Genomic DNA, 12,789 nt, shown 5'->3' on the forward strand with positions numbered 1-12,789 from the left:
CGTAGTAAAATCCATATAGAAGATGAAAAGTATAGCCATTATTACGTATTAATTGTTCTGTTTAATGAAAAATGATTATGGAGGGAAGAGGCTTTTTTAATATTTAATAAGTTAAACTAACAGGATGGAGGAGGAAAAAAATACAAAAAAAGGAGAAAAAAGGTAAATAGGATCATCGCCCGTAAAGATGTCTACATCACTTTTCTTTTCTTTTTTTTATATTATATATAGATATGTGGTTGCTTTTGAACCAGAAGTGCTAATCCCATTAATTTTTTTGCTTGTGCATGATTACATAACTTTATTTTGATTGTTTTTTGGTACATAACTTTATTTTCAAAGGCTTTACATGATGTATGCTTTTGTGTTTGTTGAATTACGTGTATAGGTCTTAAATACTTTTGATAAAAAGCAGTTCTCATACGCTACTTGACTACATTATTGATTGTTGAATGTTGATATGTATATGTTGAGCAAAATGGATTGAAGCTTTGTGTTGCTAACTTTTTCTTTTTTCCTGTCAACAACTTTTTGCCCCCATTTTTGTTCACTTCTTAGTTTTGGAAATGGATTCACAATTCTAAAAGTGGGAAGAAATGTGATCCCATAATTGCATATACTTAATCTGATTGTAATTCAAACATTTCAAGACACTAGCATGTATGTTGCTTCATGAACTTGCTTCTGTAGAAAATGGTTAGACTGATTTTATTTATTAATAAATTAAACGACGATTAAAACTAAATGGAAGAGATACTAATCTTAATAAACAAAGTACCATAAAAGGAATTTGTTCTTTGCATGATGTACCAAAACGAAAAAGAAACACATCCTCGTTGCACATCAACAAAATATTTGAATAAAAAGAAAAAGAAAGCTGTTGTGTTTGTGGAGGGGGGCGGGGAGGGCGGGGGGGGGGTGGTGTTTGTTATTGCACCCTTTAAATGATTGATAGTTTGATACGGTATAATAATCTACAATTTTGAAATTACTTAATTAGTAATTTAATAATGTTAAAGCATTTATGGATTTTAAATAAATCGTAATGCTTTTGTTGTAGTTACCCATTTAAATACGTAAACCGTCTCCTAACTCGACCAAAAAGTCATGTCTCGTACAATGATATGATTCTGTAGTGTAATTGAAATTTATGTCTTAAAGGTAACTTTATTATTTTTATTGCAGAATTGTCCACTTTGTTTGCTTATGTTACGTACAGCTTTAATTTGTAGAACTAATATTTATATTAATTCTTGAAATGAAACGGCGCTTGAACAAATTACACTTTATGATACATTAGGATTAGGTGCCCCTAAATAGTAGAGATTATCATCGATATATATAATTATGTGGAGTTTGGCATTGTAACACAGTACCCTACTTAGAAAATCAGCCAATATATATTGACTTCGCGCCTAACCCTAATTAGGCCTTAATGTTTTGCCTATGTTATAGTTTACTAGATCTAAAATATTTATTAATTCTTGGAAAAACTAGAGGCACTTGAACAAATTAAACATTATGATACCTTACGCACGTGCCAAATTTGTTTGGCAGATCAAACAAATTCACACATAAATACGATCTCGTCTCTCATTTGTAGCTAATATAATGGTGGAGGTCGGGAGTGTCATGAACTCATGAATCCGGTACTTCTGATGCGGAGTATAAACTTATATGTAAAAGTTCACTAAAATTGTAACAAGTAGTAAGTTTGAATTCATAGTTTTAAACATATATACTATGAGTTTAATATTTAAAACCTTAATTTAAACTCATAGAAGATTAAAAAAACATAATGGTTCACTTGGTTAATAGCTTAAGTATTTACCAAAGAGGAACGAAGATCAATTTCCACTTAATGCATTTTTTTCTTTTTTAGTAGTGCACCCATGTTCTCTGAAAATCCTAAATCCGTCTTTAGTTACTTATATTCGAATGCCTTTGTTTGGTTTGGTTGATGTTCCGTGCTATTTATTGGTGTTGGCAACTTCCAAATTGTTCCTTTTTTAAAAGTACTTTCAAATTTGAATCAGAATCAGCTTAAATTCAGTTCAAATCCTTAAAGAGATAATAGTCAAAATACTCCCAACGTTTGACGAAATCCAACTACACACCGAACCTTTGGTTTAGTCCTATTACCCCTCGACAATTTTTTTCAATATTAAAATGCCCCTTTTCGATGTGCGCGACCCAATATGACAACCTCAAATTATTTCACAGTCATTACACGCCTTTACCCACGTCTTACATCTTTAATTTCCCCTCATTTTTTATTAATTTCCCCCCTTCTCCATCCATTTACTCTTCTTCAAAAAAAAAAAAAAAAAATCTCTCAATTTTCCACACTCCATTTCGGTATGAGGATCCAAAAACCCATACCCAATTCTTCTTCATCTTCATCAACATCATCATCATCATCATCTTCATTAGGAGTTGAAAAAAAAAAACACCAACTTCCTCAAATTTGATCCAAAAAACCCAAATGTGAAAGAAAGCTTCCTAATACCAAGTAGAACAAAGTTCATCCATTAATTTGATCAAACAATTAAGAATTTAAAGAAACCCACTTGGTGTTCTTCATAGTTTTCTCCAAATTCCTAACAATGGAGTTTAATTTTCTCCCCAAATCAACTCAAAGAATTAGTGCTTAGCTTAAACAACTCCAACCAAGCAACAAGTAGTAACTCCAAACAAGCAACTTTCAATCAGTTTTCTTTAACAGGATTAGATTTTCAACCTTTTTTTTTTTTTTTCCAGATTTTCGATTTTTTTTTTTGATTTTTTTTTTTGGAATTTGATTTGGGAAAAAAATTCAAATGTGAAAGGCCAAGCTTCCTAACACCAAGTAGAACAAATTTCATCCATTAATTTGATCAAACAATCAAGAATACATAAAGTTCGGGTTCGAACCCCGCTCAAGCATAAAATAAAAAAATAATTTCGCAAGGCGGATCGGGGAGAGTATGCCGGATCCAGATACAATCTTTAAGGAAAAGCTAAAGTTATGCCGGGATCCGCATAACTAAAAGTCTATAATAAGGCGAATTTTTCCTAAGACATAGTTTAGTTATGCCTTATGGGGCGAAATTTTAGTTAAGGCATAACAAAATTATGCCCCATAAGGCAAGAACTTTTCCTTAATGCATAGACTTTGCCTTATAAGGCAAAGTTTAAAGTTATGCCTTAAGAAAAACTTTCGCATTATGGGCATACTTTTAGTTATGTCTTTGGGGCATACTTTTTAGTTAAGGCATAACTAAAAATTTACCTTGAAAAGTAAATATATATATATATATATATATATATATATGTACGCCCGCGTACTTTTACTTAAACACAACTAAAAGTCCGCCCCTCGGCGTACTTTTACTTAAACACAACTAAAAGTCCGCACCTTCCCGGCGGACTTTTACTTAAACACAACTAAAAGTGTTGCCCCCTCCGGCGGACTTTTTAGTTGAACACAACTAAAGTCCGCCTGTGAGGGGCGACTTTCCTTGAAGCATATATATATATTTTTTTTAACTTTTCAAGGGAAACTTTTAGTAATGCCTTAGCTAAAAGTGTGTCCCATAAAACATAACTAAAAGTATGCCCATAAGGCGTAAGTTTTCCTTACGTATAACAAAAGTTTGCCTTATAAGGCAAAATTTAATGGGCAAACTTTTATCTTGCGGACCCGGCATAACTTTGTGAAGGAATTACCAAAGTTATGCTGGACCCGGCATACTTATGCCAAGTCTGCCCATAAGGCATAAGTATGCTGGGTCTGGCATAACTTTGGTAATTCCTTCTCACAAGTGTATGCGTTGGGGGCATAGCGAAATTTAACTCTCGCCTTGCGAATTTTTTTTCAAATTTTTGACTGCGCGGGTTCGAACCTGGAACCTATGGGTTTTAGCCAAAGGGCAAAATTTAAAGATTTCAAATATGAGGGGCAAAATTTAAAGACCTGCCCAAACGAAGGGCAATTCCGCGAATTGCCCTTTAAAGAGCCCACTTGGTGTTCTTCATAGCTTTCTCAAATTACATAACAATGGAGTTTAGTTTTCTCCCTAAATCAAAGAATTAGTGCTTAAACACCCAACTGAGCAACAAGTAGCAACTCCAAACAAGCAACTTTCAATCGATTTTCTTTAACAAGATTAGATTTTCAACCTTTTTTTTTTTTTTTTCCGCATTTTCGTTTTTTTTTTCTTCAGATTTTTTTTTTTTTTTTTTTGTGAATTTGATTTGGGAAAACGGTGAGGATTATAAGAATAATCACTATCCTAGCTCTAAATTTATAAATGGGTATTATTTTGACCAAAAAAATGGAGATGGGTGTTAAATAGGGTGAAGAAGAAGATGAAGTAGCCTAAAAATGGAGAGGAATTTAAATTTATCTATGTGGCATCTATGTGGCGGTCCAGTTGGCATTTTAAAATACATCGACGCTTTTTTAAAGGCTATAACGCGCCACCGACGCGTGTAGTCACGCTCTTGTCCACATCGGCAAAAAGGCATTTTAATATCGAAAAAAAATTATCCGGGTGGGGTAATAGGTCCAACGCAAAGGTTAGGTGTGTAGTTGGCATTTTGGTCAAACGTTGGGGGGTATTTTGACTATTATCTCAATCCTTAAAAGCATAGGCCCGAACAAACTTTCTTACAGTCAATCAAGGGCGAAGAGAGAGTATTAGTTAAAGCCATTTTGTGAGTAAATATATTAATATTTTTCTAAATCTTATTTAATTCTTTTAATGTAGGTTTTACTCCCTCTATTTCATAATAAGTGGTTTTTTAGGCTTATGCACACCCTTAAGAAATTGCCCACTCCTAAAAAATTAGAAGTGTTTTTACTAACTTACCTCTAATCAAGTTTTACTACTTTCTAGAAAAAGAATATTTAGTTAATGAATCTTGACCATTTAAATAAGGGTAATTTTGGAAGAATCTGCCTAAAGTCTTATTGAAATTCTAAAATACTACTTGTTTTGAAAAAAAAATAAAAAAGCCTAAAAAATCACTTATTATGAAACGGAGGGAGTAACAATTAAGTTAGTGACTATTTATATTTTTTTTCTTAGTGACTTTTTTTTTTACCTTTTTCTATGGGCTCTCACTTTTTTGCTTCCTTGGATCACTCGAACCCACAATCTTTGGATTGGAGGCGGAGGGTATTTACCACCTGGGCAACCCTCTCTTGTCTAATGATGCTGAATTTTAGTTTAGCTATGTACTTTTCTTAGTAATGCACGTGTGACGCAGGGGATGCACGTTTTTTTTTTTTTTTTTTTATAAAAAAAAAACGGTCTCAGGAGGTGTCCTCACTGACTATTTTATTAATATCTCACAATTAAATAGTCTAACAAATAAATAAGCTAAAACAAAAAGACTAGAAACAAAAGCAAAACAGGAAAGCACAACAATTAAATCGACGATCTCCTTTCTTCATCTATGGAGCTTTGCCGACTAAGATCAATTTAGCATTTGTCCTCTGTCTTCACCAATCGAAGGTATTGTTGTTTTTTCCTTCTTTCCTCATCCTTCCTTCGTTGAATTGATTTCTTTTGTTCTTCAAATCTGAGAAGTTGATGGTAAAGATCTAGCTGGGATTCACACTTTTCCTTCCTAAATTGAAGATTCAGGAGATTTATTCGTTGATTACTCAGAGGTATGTAGTGTCTCTCATCTCTTGCTTTTCCGTGTTGGATGCTTTCCATACTCAATCGGTACTTTGTTGTGTTGGGTAGATGATACCTCCCATGCTTTGGGTTTATTTTGAAATCGATTCAATATGTTCCCAAAGACATGTTTTTTCCTCCATTTCTTTCCTTTCCATCTCTAATTTGATGTTTTTTGCTCTTCGGATCCGAGATGGTGCCGGTGAAGGTGCCGCCGCAATTTGCTCTGTCAACCCAAATTGAAGATGTATACACCTTAATTGTTGATTTCCCGCAGTGATGACTCTTTTCTTCTTCGTTATCGCTTTCCTTTGGAGCCCGTGGCTTAATGTGGTGGGTAGATGGGTCACTTGTATTGAAAGTATACTAAGATCGAGAGGTTCTTGAGCAATGGAATGAGCACCTACATGTGCTAATACCACACGCTTCTCAATCGCCCATCGACTCAGTATACTCCCAAATACATGTGTTTTCCATTCTAATCGATTAAAAGGTTTGTCCTTGAAGCACTTGTGATTTTGCTGAAGCTGTTGTTGTTTGGGTATGGTTTTGTTGCCCTTGTAATTGTAGAACTTGTGAATGCATTTGACTTCTTATTGTTTGCCTGTGGATTTGTTGTTGTTTTCCCGATTATCTGCATGCTGTTGTGACTTCAGTGTTAGTCCCTATTGATGTTCCTTCTTTAGCTGCTCTGTATAATTAACACTGCAAAATTAAACAAACAGTTAGTAAAAACCTCTTCTATGTTCTCCTCCCATAGGATTTGAACATGAGGAATCTTTTCCCCTTTCCTTCCTGTTATCAACTCCTTTTGCATGGTCTGATTCTCAGATAAGGCTCCATTAATTTGTCACTATTCAGAATTCTTCTGCCTTGACTATCTAGTTCCTGAAAGTTGTTAGCTACAATTGATCCTATATTTAGCGCCTGATTGGCAAGATGGTCAGCCAATTTATTCTCTTTCCTGTAGATATGAGATATTGCCACTGTTCTTTCACTCATGATTCTCCAAATCTCTTCCATAGTGGTAACTATCTCCAGCCATGGCACTTCCCAAGTCCTTTGTACAATATTTTTAAGCAATAGAGAGTCCGTTTCAATTAAGTTGATAATCTCATTCTCCCGAGTTGTCTCTATGTACTTTAAAGCATATAGAATTGCCAATGCTTCTCGCTTGGGTGTTAGTGTTGAGGGATCCTCCGCCTTTGTCATTGCATGAATAATATCTCCACATCTATCTCTCACCAAATCACCAACCCCCAAGAACTTCTACCCGTAGGTTTCTCCTTGGATGCCTCGTCCGTATTCACCTTGATCCATCCATTATCAGGAGGTTTCCAAATCACTTTGGATACTCTAACAAAGATGGTTATAGTAATGTAAAGCCTCCACTACAACACTCCACTTATAAGGGATATACTTACAATTCCTTCTCCTTACCTTTATGAACAGAATCAGGGAATGCATTACCTGATATATCAACTTTATGGTGGATATCTTCCCTCCATGTCTCAATGTATTTCTCTTTTTCCAGAGTTCCCATAAAATGATAGATGGGACATCTTGAAATATATATCTTACTTAATGATGTGCAGACATCTCCCACTACATATTAATCACTTGAATGAGTTGTAAATTCTCAATGTTAATTCCTACTGGTCTACAAAAGTGGTTCCAAACATACTGAGCAGTTGCGGAATGTAGGAAAACATAAGAAATATCTTCCACTTTAGGGCTGTCACAACAATAGCACCTGGAAGGGAATTGAATTCCCCATTTCTTCAAAGTGTCATTTAGGGGCAGCTTTGCTTTCCACGGTCTCCAAATAAAAAAAATGAGATCTTAATTGGCATACCTTTAATCCACATTAATTTATAAACATTGTTGATCTCCTTCCTTTGTCTCACCAGTTGAAATGCACAACCAACAGTGAATTTACCTCTTGCATCCATCGTCCAGAATGGTTTGTCTACTTCCTCAGTTTTTATAGGTGGGCATATCTTTTCTAAGATATGTTCTACTATATCTTGTGGCAATATTCTTCTCAAAACTTGTTCATTCTCGCCCTCCTTCAGATGTCTTCTTAACTAAAACAATAGTCTGATCACAATCAAAGTCTGGAGGGGTGGCATGATATAGAGTTCCCAAACCTGTCCAATTATCTAACCAAAAATAGGAATTCCCTTGCTTTATTAGCCACCAGATTTCCTGCTCCATCTCATCTCTGCATTTAATCATCTTCTTCCAAGTATATGTTCCTGTCTTTGCTTGTTCTAGTATTGTATGTTTCTTCTTCAAGTATTTGTTGCTCATTTATGTTCTCCATCATGATTGTTTAGTCCTCATGTTCCACCATAGTTTTGAGAATAATGCCTTTGAAATATCCTGCAGACGTTTGAACCCCATACCTCCTAATTCCTTAGGATGGCATAGCACTATCCAAGTGACCCAATGTCTGCTGGACTTGCCAACTGAGTTACTCCAAAAGAATTTTGCAAACATTCATGTAATCTAGCTAGTACCCAACTGAGGGGTCACAAGCTGATAACAAATGAATGGGCATACTTTGGAGCACATGCTTAATCAGAGTTGTCCTTCCTCCAAAAGATAGTAGTTTTCCAGTCCAAGAACTTAATCTATTCTGAACTTTATCCTTTAAATCTTTATAGAATAAATGTTGCCTCCTACTATAGTAAATTGGAACTCCCAGATAAGTAAATGGAAAATCTTTTCTTGGGATATTAGTAACACCAATTACCTGATCCACTATTCCCTGATCTATCAGATGATGCATATATACGACACTCTTACTTCTATTAATCTTCTGACCACTCCCCTTCTCATAACCTGTTAGAGTGTCCATCACCAGTTGAAGAGAATATTCATCTGCAAATACAAATATAATAGTATCATCTGCATAGGCTAATTGATTCACATATGGGCTCCATTTTGGCATTCCATACTCCTTGAAGTTGTCTTTTAATGTAATGCATTCAAAGCTCTTCATAGACATTCAGCATGAAAATAAACAAAGATTGGTGATAACGGATCACCCTGCTTCACTCTCCTTGTGGATTTGAAGAACCCATGTGGCTGTCCATTAACTAGTATAAAATACCAGTTATTGGAGATAATTCTGAATACCATATCTATCAACATCTCTCCAAATCCCATCTTCCTTAACACCTTAGTCAAGAATACCCAGGAAACTCTATCATAAGCTTTTGCCATGTCAAGTTTGATAACGACATCAGCAGGCTTTCCCCTGATTCTGATATCATGAACTATTTCTTAAACTAATAAGATGTTCTCGACTATGCTTCTACCCTTTACAAAGCTTGATTGCTGAGGAGAAATAATAGTTGGCAGTAACTTCACTAGTCTTTCATGAATAATTCGAGAAAACACCTTACTAGTGAAGTTACTCAAGCTAGTAGGCCTCTATCAGAAAATGTAGTAATTTCTTTCTTCTTTGGGATCAACACCAAATTTGTACAAGTAATGTACCTAGGTAGCTCATGACCACAGAAAAAACATTGAACCATCTTTGTCATATCTTCAACAATTATCTCCCAGCAAGCTTGATAGAATTTCCCTGTAAATCCATCTGGTCCCCCCAACTATACGCATTCAAGCCAAAACACAACTCTTTTAACCTCTTCTTCATCCGGCATGTCATGAAGCTTATTTCTCTGTTCTTCCGATATCATTTGAGGAATATATTGCAACATTTCAAAGTCAGTAGGAATATTTTCCTCCGTAAACTGTTCAGAATAAAACCTGATAGCCTCCTGTGCTATGTCTTCCTCTCTATCTAGCCAAACTCCGTTATAATCCTGTATCTTTTTTAGTTGTAGCCTTCTTCTCTTTCCACTGATAGGAGCATGGAAAAAATTGGTATTTCTGTCTCCATCTGCGAACCATTGCATACCAGCTTTTTGTTTCCAAAATTTCTCCTCAATAGCATAGAACTTTATCAGATATGTTTGTACTCTCTGCAGTATCTCTTTGTTAGTGCTAGTAGGGTGTTGTTCAAATTCCTGTTCATGTATCTGCATTATCTCCTCCAAAGTAGCTATCTGTCTGAAAATGTCCCCATATGTGTCCCTGCTCCACTTAGATAAGGCCTTACCCACCTTCTATAATTTATTATAGAAATTAAAGAATGGATCAGGACAGTGCCATTCTTGCCAATTCTCCTTCACCACATTCAGGAAAGTGTCATGCTCTACACAGAAATTCAAAATTCTAAATGCCTTTCTGATTGAGTTGGTATCTGATCTGGAGGCTGTAGATAAAGGAGAATGATCTGAACCTTGCTTAATTAGATGTTCCACTTCTATTTAGGTTGTAAGGCTTGATTTCCTAAACATATATCTAATCTCTTAAAAATACAAGCTTTATCAGACATCTTCCATACAAGTATATACATATTTCCGTAAACCCCAAGTCGTGTCAAGTATCAATACAATGAATGAAATCTTAAACCGTACTAGCATCTCTGGCTATGGCATCTGTAATAACATTAAAGTCACCTCGCACAAGCCATGGTAAGGTCATTCTAGCTGCTATCTCATATAGATCGTCCCACAATGCAATTCTTGTAGCTCTATCAGTGCTGGCATAAACAATTGTCACACATAGCTCCTGCCCATCATCAATGTTAGTGAGTTTTAATGAAAGTAACTGCTCAGTGTCCATTTGTACTTCCATTTGCATGTTGTTTCCCACAAAGAACCATATTTTTCCATTTATGTTATGAACAACAGAATCCATGTTAAGCCAAAGTCTATACATGTCAATATGTCTATAAAGCTGAAAAGGCTTCATTAAGGCTATAAAATTGAAATGTTTTTGTCTATTTAACAAAACTACTCTCTCAAAGGCCTGTTGAGTGTTAACAGACCTTATATTGCAAATGAGTGAGCAATTCATTGAGAAATAGTCTTGGCTAATACTTTCCTTGTTAGTACACCTCCAGTAGGCTTAGGAGGTACACTTTTATCCCTTATTTTATTCTGTCTTCCTTCCTTTTTAGCCTTGGCAATTTGTCCGAGAGCGCATCTCCTTTGTATGGTTCTTCCAGCTGCTATGTATGAAGATTCTAGTTCATTATCATCTCCAATGTCTACTTCTCTTGCCAGCTTGCTCATATTGTTGATCTTTCTTGTTCGCGTGCCAATTGCATGATTTTTTGCAACTAGCTGACTATTAATCTCTCCATTATGCTTCTCTGATTCTCCTGCCATATCTTTGTTGTTTTCTCTTTTTTCCTGACCTTGGGACTGATTTTCCTTGCTACTAGCAGTATCATTTTGTCTTTCAATGTTATTTGCTACTACTGATGTACCTGTTTCAACTGATTCTACAAGTTCTCCAGTTTGATATATCTGAGCCTTTGTTTCTGTTCCATCAAAGAGGCTTTTGGGAGTTTGTTTTCGGGACGGAGTCTGGTTCACCGGCTCCGTTATCTCCTTTTCCGACTTCTCGTTGATTTCCCTCCACCAGAACACTTTCAACCTGTTGTTGTTCCTTATTCTCTGCCTAACTTTCACCTTGGATCATCACTTTGTTCTGCTTGTTTATGACTTCTTGTTCAATGATTTCCAGATTATCATTAGATATCCCAGCATTTTGGATAGTTTCTACCTTTGTGTGTTTGCTATCCTTGATCTTGTTAGCTGTTGCTTTGCTGATTTGTTTCTTCCGCTGTCATTTCTCTAGCTGGTGTATTGTCTTTCTCCTGATTCTTCCCAAATGATGCTTCTACCCAAAGTTTGGATGTCTCACATTGCTTTCCATTGTTATCTTTGTTGGGTTCTGCTGGCTTTGCACTGAGGTCTCCTTATTCCTCCTCTGTTAGATCCACAAGTGAATCATATTTATTTGAAGTTGATGTGGAGTTAGTATTATCCTTTCCTTTGCTAGTAATACATGTATTCCTCTGTTCACCTTTCTTTCCTTGCTCCTGTTGTGTGACCTCATTATTAGGTCCCTTGTTTTTCCTGTCTTGCACCACGTTTCAATTTTGGTATATCAATTTTCCATTTTTATACACCCCATCTGATGTTGGCTGCTGCTCTACTGGTTTGTTACTCGCCTCATTTGCTTTCCCTTTCTCTGTAGTTACTTCCTTCTTCTCTACTTTCTTTGGCTTTGTGCTCTGGGTGTAAAACCCAGCATCCTTGCATATCATGTCCTTGAAGCTTACAATGGGTACAATATTTTGGCAAATAGTCATATTGAATTATTTGCCACTTAGATCTCATCGCACCTGTATCCTCATCCAAACAATTAGTTTGAATCCTTTTAGGTAATTCCTTAAGTAGATCGACCTCCACTTTAACTCAGTACAATTGGGTCTTGTTTGATTATTTGTGGCTTTATCGATCACTAAAGGTTTTCCTACTACACTGGCCATTGAGAACAAAGATTCCTTGTCAAATAGATTTGTTGGTACCCTGGAAATGATATCCACGCAATGGCTATAGTTATTTCCTCCTCTGGGTTGAACCATGGATCCCATTTCAGAAATCTTAGAGGAAAATACCTATTCCTTACATGTAATTCCCAAGCTTTTGATAGTAACGCTACATAATCCTCCAATAATGATAGCCTAATCAAGATGTGTCTTTCCTCCAAAAACCCAATAGTTCATTTACCTTTGACCTCTAGTTGAATTGGTATTGCCATCCTTAATTCTTGTAGATGGGGTCGCCCATATGAGAATTTTGCAACAATAGCAAACTGTAAATTTTGCCTCACCGCTAGTTCTTCAAACTCCTTCTTTGTCCATGTGATTGTTGGTTCTCCATGCAGGAACGTAATATTTTTAAGATTAATAGGTTCTGATATCTGTTGTGCTATGGCATTCTGCAAAGCAATGGCATAATTGGCTGTTGTAGGGTTGTTGTTAGTGGTAATTGGATTGGTGTTGTTTGTGTTGGGCAAGCCAACCCAGTAGGGGGTTGGCCGCCGGCCGGCAGTGCCATAGCCGGCGTGAAAATAGGCTATTTTCAAAGTGTTTCGGTAGGGTGTAGGGTTATGCTAGAGAGCGCTATATTTTTTTTTAATAATATATACTTTGGTTGGGGGGAAGCACGTGCAAAACCCAAAAAAT

This window comes from Lycium ferocissimum, chromosome 9 (genome assembly GCF_029784015.1).
Source record: "Lycium ferocissimum isolate CSIRO_LF1 chromosome 9, AGI_CSIRO_Lferr_CH_V1, whole genome shotgun sequence".
Classification (NCBI taxonomy): domain Eukaryota; kingdom Viridiplantae; phylum Streptophyta; class Magnoliopsida; order Solanales; family Solanaceae; genus Lycium; species Lycium ferocissimum.